General features: G+C 38.1%; 1 long non-coding RNA gene across 1 annotated transcript in view; it reads left to right on the top strand.

The window, feature by feature from the left end:
• LOC126043344 (uncharacterized) overlaps positions 1–15,818 on the top strand; it is a 37,432-nt gene extending 21,614 nt beyond the window's left edge. The window contains exons 2-4 of the long non-coding RNA XR_007507409.1: positions 13,811–13,925; positions 14,666–14,735; positions 15,628–15,818. This is a non-coding gene — a long non-coding RNA (uncharacterized LOC126043344). The remainder of the gene's footprint in view (positions 1–13,810; positions 13,926–14,665; positions 14,736–15,627) is intronic.
• The last annotated feature ends 773 nt before the right edge of the window (positions 15,819–16,591 follow it).

Raw genomic sequence — 16,591 nt, forward strand, 5'->3', positions numbered from 1 at the left:
TAATGTGCTGGACATTTTCCAAACATAGAGAAAGCACAGTTGTGTCCACATGAATTCACAATACCCAGACAGTGAGACAAGAAGAGCAGTACAATAACACTAAAGGAACAGCATGACAGACAGAAGACTTAGGTGGGGAATTTTAGACATATCACGTGAGTGGGAAAAAAGTCTGATGAATGACTGGTGATTCATTGTTGTAGTAAATAGAAGAAAAGAAAAGGTGAACTTTAGGGATATTATATAGATATATATATACATATGTTCTTGCATTTACCATCACTTACATTGTCTGTGTTCAGATTATACAACATATAGGGCTTTGAAGTAATACTGACTTGTAGAAAGCCTATCTGATAGAGGTAAATGGGAAAAGATGGAAAGTCATAAGGCAGGACCTTATTCTCCAGGCCTCATCTGGTGTCTCATTTGCTGCTTCTAACACCATCGAGAGACCTCTGAGTACCATTATACTATTATTAATAATAGCTGTATCATGATTTCTGCTCAGCAGTAACAGCCTTAGGCAGTGCCAGCTCAGTGATCTGTCTGCAGTTGCTCTCCACCTCCCGTGATGCCAACAACAGGATGTTCTCAGCTCTTGTTGTAGCACTTCTTGTTTCATTTGTTCCCTTGTCCACACCTCTGACCACTCACAGCAAGTTCTTCTCTTAACCTGATACTGAAGTTCTTGAATTTATTTCCATGCTGTTGCCTTTCTCCCCCTGGGCTCTTTTTCAGTAGGACCAGGAAACACAGTATACATTGTGGGCAGACAATAAGCTTCATAACGAGAGATCAGAACTGCTCTACAACTCGGTGTCTTTGTCAGCAGGAAAGAGGTGGTTGTGCTTATAAAAAAATGTGCAGTGACAGGTCTTGGGCAGGGATGAGATAAATGGACCCCCTGTGTGCCCAACAAAACCTGTGGCTTGCCCTGCAACCCAGAGGACGAGTTTCTGGTGAAAAATTAATAGTTTTCTAAAACAAGATTTCTTTGTATGCTATAATATATAATGTTATGAATAAAACAAGAAAGACAAAGACTTTGACAAGATAATCTGTAGGAATTTACAGAAACTTTTCCTAACTGCTGCAGTGATTTAATTTATTGCAGAGGAATGTGGTTTTTTGCGTGATCAAAGCCAACTTTCAACAATACCAAACGAGGAGGGAAAGGTGGATATCAGTCAGTAATTAGTAGCAACATTTATTGTGTGTGCTAGTTGCCTGAGGAAAATCCAGAGTGTTTATCTTCAGTGTTTGGTTGTTAGGTGGTGCATTGATGAGCAGAGGAATGAAGCACTCCTCATTGCTTTTTTGTCAGTTAGGAACAGCAGTTGCAGAAGAGAATACTCATTTCTTTTACCATATTCATCACCTTAGTATCCGAGTACCCTCCAGTAGTATATTAAGCATGACTAACATCTGTTCTGTGTTTGTTTTCTCACCTCCTCTCCAAAGGGAATGTATATAAAGTGAACTGTTCTGGTTTGTTTATATATATATGTTATACTGCTAAATGTTTATGTCAGCAGACAAAGTCAAAGAAATCCTTTCTGAACTTACAGCACTGGTTCCTTATAAAGCTATCTATCTCTAAGTCACGAAGACCTGGATGTTTGGGGTTTTTTTTTCTTGTTCATGCACTCAGAATGGCCAGAGGCAGTTATACTGACTATTCAGTTGGATTTTTACAGGGGAAATAGTGGTACAGAGAAAGCATTTTTCTTATTTCAAAAATACAGTATGATAGCTTGAATCAAGACCACATTTTGCACCACTGACATCATGTCTTTGCATCTTAAATGATATAGGTCACCAGTGACCCCAATGAACTATTAAAATGATGTACCTAAGAAAGATATTTGGAAGCCAAATGTATCAGTGACAATGTGCAACCAATCTGTCAGTGCAGTGGTGATGTAACTTGGCATTATCCCCTATCAATGAGCTACAGAAATATATCTGGTACTTGAGCCTTTGGGGAAAGATCAATATGGTCAGTCCACATATCAGCTAGGAACATTTAGAAGAAGCAATAAAGAGAGTAGTACAAAGATATTTTGTGCATCTAATCAAAAAGGTGGTGCCATTGATCCCTCAGAGGGTATGAAAATGGTCATTGTAAAAATGAGATGCTGAATCAGCCTGAAAGAGGTATTTCTTACATTAATACTGAATTGTTTTAGGGTGGGAGTTTTGAATAATCTAGTAGTAAAATGGCAGGACAGTCGCATGTTCATCTTTAAGAAGTAGACACTGCTGCAAAGTGATCTGTTCATGAGTAGGATTGTTAGCCTTGTTTGGCAATTACATCCATATTTTTTTTTGTTCAAGATTTGTGACAGTTTTTCATCAGAGACTGGATGCAGACAGTGTGAGTACGGCTACATTTCTGCAGTTATCCTTCCTGAATGTTATCGCGTAACGAGTAGCTTCCAAACCAGGCAGTTCCAGCACTGTGTTTGTTATGGTCCGTCACTGTCATGCTTCCATAGTTAACATGTTTTAGAAACGTTTGCAATGTTGCTTGTTCTCAGTATGTATCTTTGCCTAGGTTGTACAGCAATTTTGTTGTGTCAGATTCTAGCTGACTACCCATCCTAAATCATGTAATTAGTAATTTTTTATACCGTTGGATATGGTAGTCCTGTGCCTCTGTAATTCTAGAGAGCAACCTTTTCAGTATGATGAATGGAAACTTATCAAAAAGGAATGCCTCTGCTATCAACACTTCAGGTTAGCAAAGCAGTAAATGCTAACCAGCACAGCCACATGTCAGACTTTGCAGAAATGTCATACTTCCAGCCTCTACATATTTGGACAGATCTGTCAGTTCTTACCTATGGACTATGGATTGGCAGCATCTCAGTTGTAAAGCACACATTGTGAATCAACATTTGGAAAAGCGCATGCCTTCTGTGCATAATGGGAAAAATTTTGCAACCCTAACATTTACGCTTAATAAAAGATAATCTCTTCCAACATTGCATAGTAAGAAGAATGCAGATCCTCTCCGGTGTCGTATAGCTACAAGGAGAAGAGTTTCCCTGTGACTCGGAGAGAAGCCTGACATATCAATGTCTGCCTAGCAACTGAAAGGTGACACGTGGAGCCTCCTTTTCAACTCATTTCCTCTTGATGAGAGGAAGGGATCCTCCTGCGAGTTATTACCTGAAATAATACCATATGGTAAAATGTAAACAACATCTGCATATTCATGTAATAATTTCATCTGTTTAATTAGTTCCAGCAAAGCAGTTTACCCTCTGAGGCCCTCGCTGTCAGCTCCACGCTCATACATCCATGCCCTGCTGTCGAGCCTGACAGCCGTCTATTGTTCATTCACTGCTTCCACCTCGGCACTTAATGTAAGTGAATCTTCTGAGGGGTGGAAAGCCTGTCCCCATTGATCCAGATGTAAGGGCTGGGGGGGAGGAGAGTAAATATCTGTCAGCTTGGAATATGGATAGTAAGAGCAAACTTGACAGGTCAGGTGGCTTTGTGGGTTTTTTGGGGGAGAGTGGGGGGCAGGCTGGCACTTGGCTTAAGTACTAATCATTGCACAGAACTGCAGGTTTGACTTTGTCCAGTTGTTAAGCCTTTGCTCTCAGGACAAGGCTAGGCACTTCCCAATCAGGTGAATTCAGCAAGAGAATAGCAGCCCAGCTTTTACAGTCAGCTATATTTCAGTGCCAAAGTAATGACAGCATGCCTACTGGTGCAGCAAAACACAGGGCCCTAGAGGGCTGTATGGATTGGCCAAACAGGTTTTCGGAAATGCATGTCAACAAACACTGCTCAGGACAAACTGAGAATGTAAAAGCGTAAGTCTAACTGGAAAGGTCCCTAGAATACACTTTTAGAGTCTCCTGTCTCACGTAAATAAATTATATTGTGGGTCACGTAACAATAAGCTATTCAACTCACCTTCAAAAGGAAACATTTACATTACGGGAATATAAACACTTCATGGTAATATTACACCTAAGTAGAGGAAAGTACTGCAGTTCAATGTGGTAAAGTCAATATCATAATAAGGTAATAATAATAATACTTAGTACTTTATATAGCCTTTTGCAGATTTGAGCAAACACTAACTGATTAGTCCTCAGAACACCCTGGGGAAATAGGTAAGTAAGACTTACTGCCTTGTTGTGAAAATAAACCTTATCTTGTCACACGCCCCTCACCGTGGTATCTACACAAACAACTGGTCTGAGGGACAGTATTCTTTCCATTGCCTTATGATGCACCAAGGTGAGATTGCAAGGTGTAAGCTCAACTAAAGAGCTGTATCTTATGCTTTATTTTAACAATGATCATATCTATATTAATACCATTATCCTGTTCAGAAGATTTCTAGAGACTGTGGCCAGTCGTCAGGAAAGGCAGATGTTCCACTGCATTCATGATCTTTCTTCACTGAAAGGGTCAGCTTCACTGTCCCTGAATGGCCCGTCTGCCTGTCAGGAAAGGGAGAGGTTTCCAGGGTCCAGCTATTAAAAACAGGGAAGAACCGATAAACTGAATTGTGTACTGGAGGGGTACACTGCGCTGGAATAGTTTGACCTCCTTATCCTATGCTCACAAGATGAGATTTTGCATGTGCAGATGTACTCTGTGGACATTTTTTATAGTATGCAGTGAAAGCTTTCAGGCATAAGTCATAGTGGTTAAGTAAGAGGTACTAATGTGTTCATCAGTATACTGAAAAAGGGGTGCTACTGGTTACCTGAAGATAGTGATAGCAGGTCTTTCCTGCTTACAAAAGGAAAACTGGGAAGACCAGAAACCATCTACATGCTCTCAGCTGGAGTGCTTCAAGTTTCTCTCTTTGCAGCTCAGAACAGTATTACAATTATTCTTTTAATGTTCTAAATCTGGACCAAAATAACAGTTCATAATAGACAGAAGGAAAAATCAGCCACCTAAAAGTGAATTATGTTGCCAAAGTCCCCATGACAACATAACAGCAAAAAAGGGTCATGAGATATCCACCCAGCAGAACTATCCTTATTCACCAACAGCAAAACTTTTGTATCGTGTTATCTTTGTTGTGGGCACACAGTCCCCTCAACTTCAATGAAATTGTAGTTTCCTCCTTAAGACTGTATTTCATGCAGTCACAGCAATAAAATGAAATAATGTTCAGATCATGGAAGTCAGAACAGATTACCTTTATGAAGCTAATGAGCAACTGTTTTAATTGTTGCCTTGCATACATTTTTAGAATGTTTTCATACACACTGCAATATAAAAATGAATCTCTAGAAGCTCTTCGAAAAGCTAATTTGTCATAAATTAAAATAATAGTAATTTAATAATAACAATAAAATGACACTGAATTAATAATGAACTTTACAAAATAATATTGACTACAAGAAGAAATTAATCTTGTGTTCATGACAGGTTCATCAGTCTAATAGTATGAGGTTCTTTTTCCCTGGAATGAATGGATGCTTATTACCCATGAAATGGGTATATACGCTTTCCAGTCCATAAGACTCCAAACCTATGTGAAAAGAACTTTCAGGTTTGAGAGGTTCATCTTGTCTTGGTGTCCATTATATCATTATTTTCTGTGCTGAAACAGACAGGAATTGTGCAATAGTAAGTGGATAATACGAATTTAATTTCGGGAATGTTGACTAGTATCAAACAACCCACACTGCTTTCAGTGCCATTAGTCATCAGTTTATAAGAAAACCATTTTGTATATGAGAAACAAAGTAATCTGGGTTTGATTTTTAGACTTGCAGACTTCTGATATCCTATGCGACATTCTGGAATTTTATTCCTCTGACCATAATTTTTTTTCTCTCTCTCATTGGCACGCTGAAATTATAACTATTCTAGGCAAGCCTATAAAGTAATAGAGCCCTGTGCTGAATTTGAAGTGATTATCTATAAGTAATATGTTTATTAACGTAAACTACTTGGTAGTCCAATCATGTCTGGGCATTACCTACAGTGTTATAAGAGTTCAGTTACAATGGGATTCTAACATTATCCCCCCCCCATACCTCAAAAATAGTTGTATTACTTCAGTACTTGCCTAATAGTCTCTCAGATCAGCCAAAATTACAGCACAGGTACTTGTATATTCTTGCACATTTTAGCAAAGCTATGTTTCATTAATATTCTGGAAAGAAACCCTAAAACTAATGGATTCCTTCCTCTTTTCTGCTCTTTTAAGTGCAATAAAATTGTTCTTTGCCATTTTTTCTCCATTAAATAACTTATATGAAACAATTTGAGGCAGGCCTTGAAGTTCTTCCTAAAGTAGATGAAAAAAAGTCCATTATTTTTTAAATCTATAATTGTTATGGTGTTTCTATGCACAGATCCAAAATAGTTTCTAATGGACATTTCAGTGTAGGAAAGATAATGGTGTTTTAGTGAGGTAAGACTGCTGGCCAAAGCAGGGTTAATTTATCAAAATAATTTTAACTGTAGCTGCCTAAAGAGTGTAACTACCCGAATTTTCTTTACCCACAAGATTTTTTTAACAGGATCATTACAAAACTAAGTGCATCTAGAATGCTTTGGTATTTTTATTTTTAATAAGAAAGTTAAATTATAACTGGGTTATGTTCCCAAAACAGAAGCCTTAATGACCTTTATTCTATATTTCTTTTCATAGATTATTGCGATAAGGAAACCCTCGTGTCGCGACCCACTGGCGTCTGGCTAATCCGATGGTATTCGTCGCCGCATTGTCCGTGATCAATAACTAATTATCAAAGTGGCATTTCTTTTCAAGAGCTCCTTGTTAAAAAATGGCTTTTGGCTGAGAGTGTAGGAAAAAGGTCGCCACTTTGACATCGTTGCAAGTCTTTCAAAATCCAGTGGGCCGTCCGATTGAATTACTGTCCCAAACTAATTGATATAAATTTGAACAGAAGAATGCTTGTTACTACAGAATGTCATAATGATATCCTTGGCAAAAGCATGTCAGTGGGAAAAAAAGAGAAAAGACCAGCACTAGTCACAAAGCATCTAGACAAGTCGCAGCACAAGACTATTAACAAAATTAACAGGAACAAAATTGTACACCAATTCCTTCTTCCCAGCCAGTCTGATGGGGCATTCAAGAAAGAAAAGCATTAACATTTTCTTTTGAACCTTACCCTTTATTTGAAAATAGGCTTTAAAAAAATCTATTGGAAAAAATAATTGCAGTGTACAAAGGACTGAAACTTGATGATCAGTTGCAGAAGTCTCATTGACTCTACTGGGATCATGAGTGAGTATCTATTGGAACTCAGCTTTCGTCATAAGGCAGACTTTGGTGGACAGTTTCCTTAAGAAAGGTTTCTAAGCACCCTTAAAAACTGTGCCTTTGAAATATGGTAACCTTCTCTAAAGAAAGTTGGACTGTATAAGCCACATGCCTTTGAACTAGGAAAAAACCCCCAAACACTTAAGATACAGTAAGAGGAGTCATAAAAATGTGGTGAGAATGGAAAAAAGATCTTGTACTACTCATGCCTGAGATTTGATGTATTGTCTTGGATGTCATTTGGAGATTGCATGCTGTGGAAATCTTGGAAACCTGAATTTTCATTGCAAGTCAGCTGGGCTTGTGGAGGTTCTGGTTTTTTTCTTTTTTTAGATCTGACTGTCTTCTGCTCCATGCCCTACATTCAGTCCCTGAGCTGGGAATTGCTGGGGAGTGCAGGAAAAGGTTACACTCTGAAGGGTATGGCATGCTCTGTAAAAGGGGTATTGTAGAAGCCTTTTTGTAGGGGCATGATAACTGGGGTTAATTCATGACAGAAATTAATAAGCTGAATCTATTAGTTATCTGTCAAAAAAGTTGTCAAGTAGTTTGCCAAAATGTGTCATTTTAGCCACATCCAGAGCAAGTCATGTGATTGTTGAGGAAGAGAGAAGAGAAAGACATTTGTGCCTAATTGGAAACAGTGAGGTTTTGTGCTTTTTAATCCCTGATCTTGAAAGGCTCCAGCTGGGGTCTAGTAATGAATATCTTTCCTGCAAACTTACCATTTTACATTTCCTAATGATAAAGAGAAGGTGACTAATGAATTGACACAGCGACTTTCATCTCTGCAGTAGAAATGGAGATTCCATTCAGACTGTATCAATCAGCAAACCGAAGTTTTTAGTATCTGATGACTTGTCAGTAGCCCATGTGAAATGAGTAGCTTTATGGTCAAACCCCAATGCCACCCCAATGCCACCTCTGTGCAGTATTTTTGGTGCAGATTCAGCATAGGGACTCAGCAACAAATGAATTGGAGAGACCAAACAAATTTTACTGGTGCCAGTCCTCTTGTTTGGACTGGGTTGTGGTAGACGACCATTCTGAAAACAGGTCAGTGATACACAAATTAGTTTTAATAGAAGTCTGATAGATTGTTGCTTGTGACAAATTTATTGTTTGGATAATAAGACCATCAAGCCACATTTTCCTAGTATGTCAAAGCCACGGAACAAAGTGAGAAACCACAAGGGCCTGAACATTCAGATTCACATGGTTCTGGTTACAAAGGGCAAAGTCTACTTTTGCTGTCAAAGGATCTAAGGTAGTGAAGTTCACTACATTCAGTTCCCATTCTGCCTTCCATATATGACTTTATGACTATCCTCTTATGCTGGGGGCAGGAAATGCCTTGTGATGGCAAATAGCTGAGCCATCTCTGACAGACTTACATCATCACAGAATCGCTAGGGAACCCTCTTCTTGTCTTCCATGGCTGCTTTAAAGACACATTGTGAAGGCTTTCTTCTTTAGCAGACCAGAGAATTCAGTCTGAAAGCCTGTCGGGCGGGTCAACCAATGTCTAGGTCAACCACTCTTGCCCCTTAATTATTCCCTCTGGCATTACATTCACAGGGTGATGGAAGTAGAGGCTAAATATATACACTCTATATATAGGCTTTCTATATATTTGGCATATATGAAACCACACATCTATACTGTTATTATCAGAATGTACATATGCATCATTGCATAATCCGTAGGAGAAGTTGTAATGTGTGTGGAGGCACTGAAAAAAGACTCCTACGTATTTGTTAACTAGTTTCAGGTCCAACTGAAACCTTAACACTGTCAGGGCAGGCTTATAATGTCATTAAGCATTTCAGAATTAATAACAACTCCAACAGGTAAAAGTAATTGCTCTGAAAGAATGAAAATTTTGTGACTCATTTTACGCTGCGTGGCTTCCTCACAAAAATTGGCATAATACAAAAATCAATGTAGCCCCTACCAAGCAGATTTAAAAATGGTTAGTTGATCTCAAAATCTGCTCCTAAATGAGAAATGATCATTCATCGGTGTATTTTTTAGTGTGGTTCCACACAGATCTGCATATAGCCCAAAGTTAATATTTTGGAGAAAATATAGATAGATTTTGCAGATACTAATTTGTAAATATTTTGGAGAAAATACAAACAGATTTTGCAAATAGTAATTTGTAAATAGCAATAGGAATAGGTTACTTACATAGTTTTATAGAGATTACATTGCATTATCACAGCTAAATGTTAATGTAGAGTCATGCTTCTAGGAACAAGAATGTAAATTACATTTATAAGCTTGGAGAAAGGAGAACCTCTGAAAAAGACTAATAGCCGTTGTCATCATAATTGAACACAGGGGTTAATACAAGAGGGTAAGTGAAATTTTTGGATGTACAAGAAAAAGAACACTGAAAAAGAGTAAAGTTGCTTAAAAAAAAACACAACAAAAACCCATGTAAAAGGATTCTGATAAGAGAGAGAGAAAAGATTTGAGATCATGAAAATACTTTTCCTACTGAGAAACTTAGAGAGTTTACGTAACTTGCCTGATAGAAACCTAGGAGCTTACTCACGGTCTGCAAGACATTTCTAACAGCTAACAAAAAGTTTTTCCTGTAGCTTAAACCCCAACATGATTAGAGCTAATAGAAGTTAAACCAGAAAAATTCAGCCTTGAAATAAGGCAGTTCTTTCAATTTTTCATTACTTACTGCAACACTATTAAGAGAAATGTGACAAAATTTTCATAAAACATTTGAAATTTCCTTCATCCCTGCCTCCCATCTCTCTTACTAGTGTCATTGGTAATGTCTTAGGTGGATGATTGGCATTCTTCTTTATTAATTTCATAACCTCTTCCACAAAAGTAAATACTTACCTGAATTTTAATTATGTAGTAAAACATGTAATTCTGAATCCAGCTAATTGTCCCAAAGTAGTTAATGTATAAATAGCTCCGAATATCTCACACCTACTGCTTCCATTTAACGCGTACTTCCTGTGTTTCTCTTTTTGCTCTTTCTAGCACAGAACCAGAGCAAAGGGCCATATGTAGCTAGATCAAAGCACGAGTCTGTCCAGAAAGGAGTTGTGACTAGTGAGTCGTAACTAATCCCTTGATTACCTTCAGATGGTACATTTTATTTCCTTTCTTGTATCTGGCCAGCTGTTGCTCCTACTGCTGATCCTGTTGGTGTTTTACTGCTTTTATGGGCACTGCTGATGTCTTTCAGTAGTCCTGTAGGAACTGAAGTAGGGATCCAGGAGAGCAGTTGTGCTCCACCCAGAGCATTCGCGGCTGAGTAGGTGAGGTGGGATTGGCAGGAGGGTCTCCTTTCTTCCTCTCCACAGCTCCTAAAGAGGCCTTGAAGTTTTATTGTGGCACTTATCACTTTAATATCTGAACAGCTCCCAGGTTAACTGAGTGATGAGCGGGATTCTTAGTGGTGGTGGGTGTTAGCTCCTTTCTCTCCCTACTTAAGAATCTCTGCTGGTAAAGGTAGAGGGAAAGACGTCAGCTGCCCTTGTCTTCATCAGCATTATGATGGAAATACATCTCAGTACTTCCAAATTCACATTAACATTTATTTAAAATTGTTTACAAATGATTAATTTATCTGTGTACATGTATACTACTTATTCGCAGTAATTTTCCTTTCATTTGCAATCCATTGCTGTAGTACCATGAGTAGTAAACCTGGATTAAATTTAGTACTTTCAATTTTAATACAGTGTTTGAAGGAAAAATTGGCAACACAGGCCCAGCAAAAACAGTTTAAAATAGTTGTACATGCATACTGTCACCCAGCTATAACTGTCTCAGAGTCTGAAAATCTGTGATGAAAACGACTATAAAAGATTCTAATATTATGCATTAAAAAAAGAATAGAGCTAGAACTATCCATCTTTGTAAACTGTGGAACAATAATCTTGTAGCTATTTCTGTACTACACACAGACACATGCAGCTATATAGGTTTTCCAGTTTTTTTGCAAGCAGCAAATCAGCTAAGAAAGCCCAGCTCAGTGAATTTACTTCATTTATGTACATTATTGATCTAAAACTTGTTTTTCCATCTAAGCCAAAGTGACAAAAACTTCTCCAAAGTGAAACAAGTTCAAGCACTCTCAGCCTGGTTCCCATTAAACATCATAAGAACATTGCGATTTGACATTTATCTGGCAGCCTTAAATGTGAAAGACCAGTGTAGCTAGTACACCGAGAATGGAGAGGCCTCTCTAGCACCACGAGAGATGCTTTTACCAGGTTAGGGTCAGGTGCGATGACAGCAGAGTGGAAGGAGGTAGTCTCACTTCACTGCAGACTTGAACTATGTTTGACCTCCAGGGTACCAGTGACTTACAGGGAAATTGCAAGAATGCTGTATTGCCCTTTATAGAATTATAATTCCTTGCCATTAAAAAAAAAAAAAAAAAGCTAATTAAGTATACCTTATCTGATGTAACCCTCATCCAAACAGAATCAGAGATCATCCTGTTGCCATTCTCATAAAATGTAACTGTCGGAAACAATGGTGTTGGTGGCTGCGATTTGAATGTAGACCTTAAGGAATCATGATTCCAAACTTCTTGGTGCCCTTTCCCTATCAATCAAAAAGAATCGTATGAAATAATTATTAGGCTACATAATTATTTTACAAAATAGAAGGTGTTTTTACTGCATATTTCCATTTTAGTACCAATCATTACTTCCCTGAATACTAATAACAGCGTTAAGCATTAATAGCATGTTTTAAGGTAAAGGGTCAATAGTCTAAGACCTATGAAAGAACTCTGAGCATTTGCAATGTAAAAGAAACCTTTCACGGAAAAGTGTTAAATAATAAATGCATTTCTGGAGGAAATACTATATTGTGGTCCATTTGGAGAGAAATGACAATTTATAGGACATCACTCAGCTGACTCTGTTTAAAATATGTTTAATAATGCTGTGGCTTTGCACTTAATACAGAGGTTAACAGAAAGCTTGCAGCTCTCTGCAGAGGTCAGTAAGTATTATAGTCACTGAGGGGAAACTGAGGCATATGATGGCTCAGTGCACCATTAAAAGGAAAGGCATCTGAACTGGTGACTCAGTCCTCTAAGTGCAAGAAAATGGTGCCTTTTCTTCATTTCCAACTAGTAAGCCATCTTCTAATAGTTCTTTTAAAAGTATAATATGCACAAAGGGGATGGTGAACATACTCAGAAAAGGTGAAGGTACTTGAAACTTTTGTTTCAAAATAGTTTAAGCTGAACAATTTGAGGATTGTGGAGGGAAGAGTTAGAAATACTTGATATCAGTTTGAATTTCTTTTTGATGCTTTCACATATGCATTGACATTTTCAAGGGCCAGAAGAACTGACCCCCTAAGAAAGAGGCAGCTCAAGTCTGAAATCTCCTTTCCCCGTTGAAGTCAATGAACAGACTCTTCATCAAGCAATCATCTCCTCCTCTCTGTGGCATTACATAAATGCCCCAGTTTATTCCTTTTCGGGTTTACTCCAATTTTTTTTTAAGAAATAAATGGGGTGTGACTAATTATGTCTCATTTCTGTGTAGATCCAAAGTTATAAGACTTTTGTCCTTTGTGAAAGTGCATAAGGCCCCAATAAGCTAACATTTTTCTCCATTAACTTCTTTTTCTCCTTACCCTGCAAACATACTCCTGCAGCTAGAACAGGAATGAAAGTGGGCTATCTCTTCTTTTTCTTAAGAGCCTTTCTCATATGTAAGGTAGTTGAATTCTGCCCAGTAGGTTGCAGATCCACAACAGGCTAAAATAACATCTGCTTCTGATATGGGCACCTTCCTTCAGCAGTGTATGCAGCTTGCTGATCTCATAAAAACTTCATGGGGAAAGGGTAGAGCACTTGGATAAAATTTTGACTGATTCAAAGATTTGTTGGTATGTGAACTGAAATAAGTGATTCTAAGATAAATGAATGGATTTAGTTGCTGAAAGATATAAGTTGGAGGTCCCCTTGTTTCCATAGTTGAATACACAACCCTGAGTTCAGTATGCATATTCTCTATGCTATTGCAAGGCATCTCAAGCTAGGAACCAGCATACTGAGCAAGGGGATACCTAAACAAATAACTATGGAAATAGAGAAATGGGTATGATTGAAATATTCTGAGAAGGAATACCTACAGTCACTTTGCATTCATGACCCTGAACCACCTCTTAAACCTAAACACAAGCACTAGGAAGGATTCACTCATATAAACATGCTGAAGGAAGAACCCCAACTTCTTATTTACCAACCTGTGAATAGCTGCTGAGGAAATGGATAATAACAGGTAGGTAATAACAGAGGTGGTTCTCATCTGCAGGCCATTGGGATACTCCTTCCAGAAAGGGTAAATATCTTAAGCTTAGATTTCCACTTGAAAAACTGATTGTTTATCTAATGAAAGTTTTATGTAAAATACGCCCTATCTAAATCTCCTTGAATCTAGGCCCAAATCTGAGTTTCACAACTTTTTATTTCTTTTTAATGCCTAACCTGACAATCAAAACTTATGTTTGCAGACCACATGAAACCCGTGGATACCCTTCCAGTGGAGCAAATTCTTTTCCCAGCACTCTCAATGGATAAACAAATTTCAAGTGAGATTGAGACTACTTAGGATCCTTTCTGGTTCAGGTTGGTCCTACAGGTCTGCTTGTGTTTTCCTTGAGCACAACAGCTCCCACATGAGTCAAGTATTACCCATCACCAATTATCAGCGGATTGCTAAAAGTTACTCTGTACCATTGTTGGAGGGAGTGGAGTTGCCTTCCGGGAGGAAGCCTTCACAGCAAATACGACATAGCGTCTGAGTGAAGGGTTGTCTGTATCAAAGTTGTCCTGTATTCCACTGTCACTGAGTTTTTTTCATGCATTCATTACCAGAACTTATGAAATAGCGTTAGTAAGACAATAAAGCTTATGCCTACTCTTCTGGTCAGTAACAACAATTATTTTATAATGCTATAGAATACATATCTGACTGTTAAAGAGTTAAAGAAAAAAATGAATCCTGTAAAAAATCAGGCCATCGTATAATGCCTCCTCATTGCTATAATGATATCAGTTGCAACAAGTCCAATGGCTGACCTCATTACAAGGGTTTAATTGCATTGTTACACAGTTTCACTTCTTCTCTCTGGCCTCTTTCTCTTTATGACAGCTTTAGAAAGGAATTTCAGCTTGAGGTCAAAGGAAATTAATTACTGCTTTCTTAATCTGTGCTCATCTACATTTAGAAAACTTGGGGCTTTTCACTAACATATTTGTGTCTCATTTCTGTGTAGACCCAAAGTTATAAGACTTTTGTCCTTTGTGAAAGTGCATAAATAGCCTTTTTCATATCAGAGGCCAGATTTTTTTCGTGTCATTTACAGTTGTGCACGTATGGACTGATGCCAATGGAACCAATGGAATGTCTCTGGATATACATTCACTGCGACTGAGGTAAGGCACTTGCAATGTAACTTTAATTCAGACTAAAGATTGCAGACAGATGCCAGGTGTAAAAAAAAAACCCAATAACAACAAAACTAACTCAACAACAAAAGAAAACCCAACCAAAAAAGAAATTATACTTAGGATAAAAGTCAGAAAAAGGATCTTCAAAATTAATGGTAGCGACTTCTTTAGAGAGAAGGATGAAAAAAACGTGTCTCTATGACATTAGTTTTTGCCTGCTACCTATGTCCTGTTTTTACTAAATACATAATTGGTTAGTTAAGGAATATGCAGCTTATGCTTCAAAGAACTTGCACATGACCTAGTGTGCTGGCATCAAAGCACAGTAGTCCTTGGTTGAAAAGAAAAGCATGTGCAAAACATGGCTAAATGCTGTTGTAGCATGAAATGTAAAATAAAAACTTCTCATAATTTAGGGCCCTGATCCTGTAATTAGGTCATTTGAATTGATCCTTGCCTCTTCCATGAACTTTGACTGGTTTCGAGAAGAACCAAACTTCTTCCAAAGAAGAAAACTGTTTTGTTAATTCACTTCTTGAGGGAACTGCTTCGGAAGGGAAATTAAAATGAGAGATGTCTCTGGGATGATTTGACAAATTAACTGTGAGAGAGTATGCCATGCACCAGGGGTAATCTGAACAAGCAGTACCACAATACAAGCATGATCTACTAGTTTAAATCTATAAGAAATTGTTATGTACTATGCACGTGTAAAACCGTGATACACAAAATATATTTCTCTGCAGAACATAAGCATTTCTTACATGTACTTAGTGATTCTGATGAAAAGTCATGGAAATGTTGACAAAGATGAAAAATTGATAAGTTTTGAGCCCTTTGACATAGAACATTTAAAGTTTCACTATCTTTTGATCAGCTTTGCCACCCACTGAAATTCTCACTACCAGAACAGTGTGGTCTTATTAGTTATTAGTTGCTGCCTCATTCTCTGCTTGGAAGCAGTAAGATTGGCAATAACAAAACTGGAGTTGCAAAGCAAGGCCAGATCATTGAATATTTTGCCCTTCATCTGTCTTGACTAAAATTCAAGTCCGTTATAAATGCCTGCAGAAGGAGCAAGTTTTCATGTAAGTCACTGGTAAGCCCTTAACATGAGACCTACTTGCGTTAGAGTGAGTTTCGTTCTCATGATTGCCCAGTTTGTAAAACAGACCATGTAGACCTTGTGACATTGCCACAAAGCTTTACAGGGTAGAAGTCAAAAGTTTCAAGCCAACCATCCACAGCCATGTGTATGATTGTCTTATCCACAATGCTGGTTGGAGCAGCATGACAGGAGCCATGACATGTTGGGGATAGGGTGAGTTTGGACTTACTTGTAGTACTCTAGACCTTCTTCCAGGCCCACACCTGATTTAAAATTTTGGTTTAATCATTGTGCTTATAAGGCAACCTTGGACTTAAGCATGACTTCTGGCCCAAATAGAAGAAACAACCAATGTGTAACCATAAAGTTTACCAAAATCTAGTAGCCGTGCTGAAAAGAGGTTCTGAACAAGCCTAAACTGATGCTGTCTACAGCCATAAAGGCATGTAATAATACAGGTAGATGTATCTGAACTAAATTAAATCTGAGTACCTTGGATAACAACAGTAGTGAAGTAACAGCCACATGAACTTCAGTATGCAATAGCTAGTCAGGTGAATAGCCAAAGTTGCATGGGCTTGTATTCAGTCTTTCCTAAAGTGTCTGTTGAGAATACACTGGTACTGATAGTTAAGGAACTTAGATCAAAGGTAGGTCTAATCATGCTCTAATCACATTTTTAATTTTGCAAGAGACCTCCCCATGGACGGTGTGGACCGAGTTACTACATAAC

Source organism: Accipiter gentilis, chromosome 10 (assembly GCF_929443795.1).
Source record: "Accipiter gentilis chromosome 10, bAccGen1.1, whole genome shotgun sequence".
Classification (NCBI taxonomy): domain Eukaryota; kingdom Metazoa; phylum Chordata; class Aves; order Accipitriformes; family Accipitridae; genus Astur; species Astur gentilis.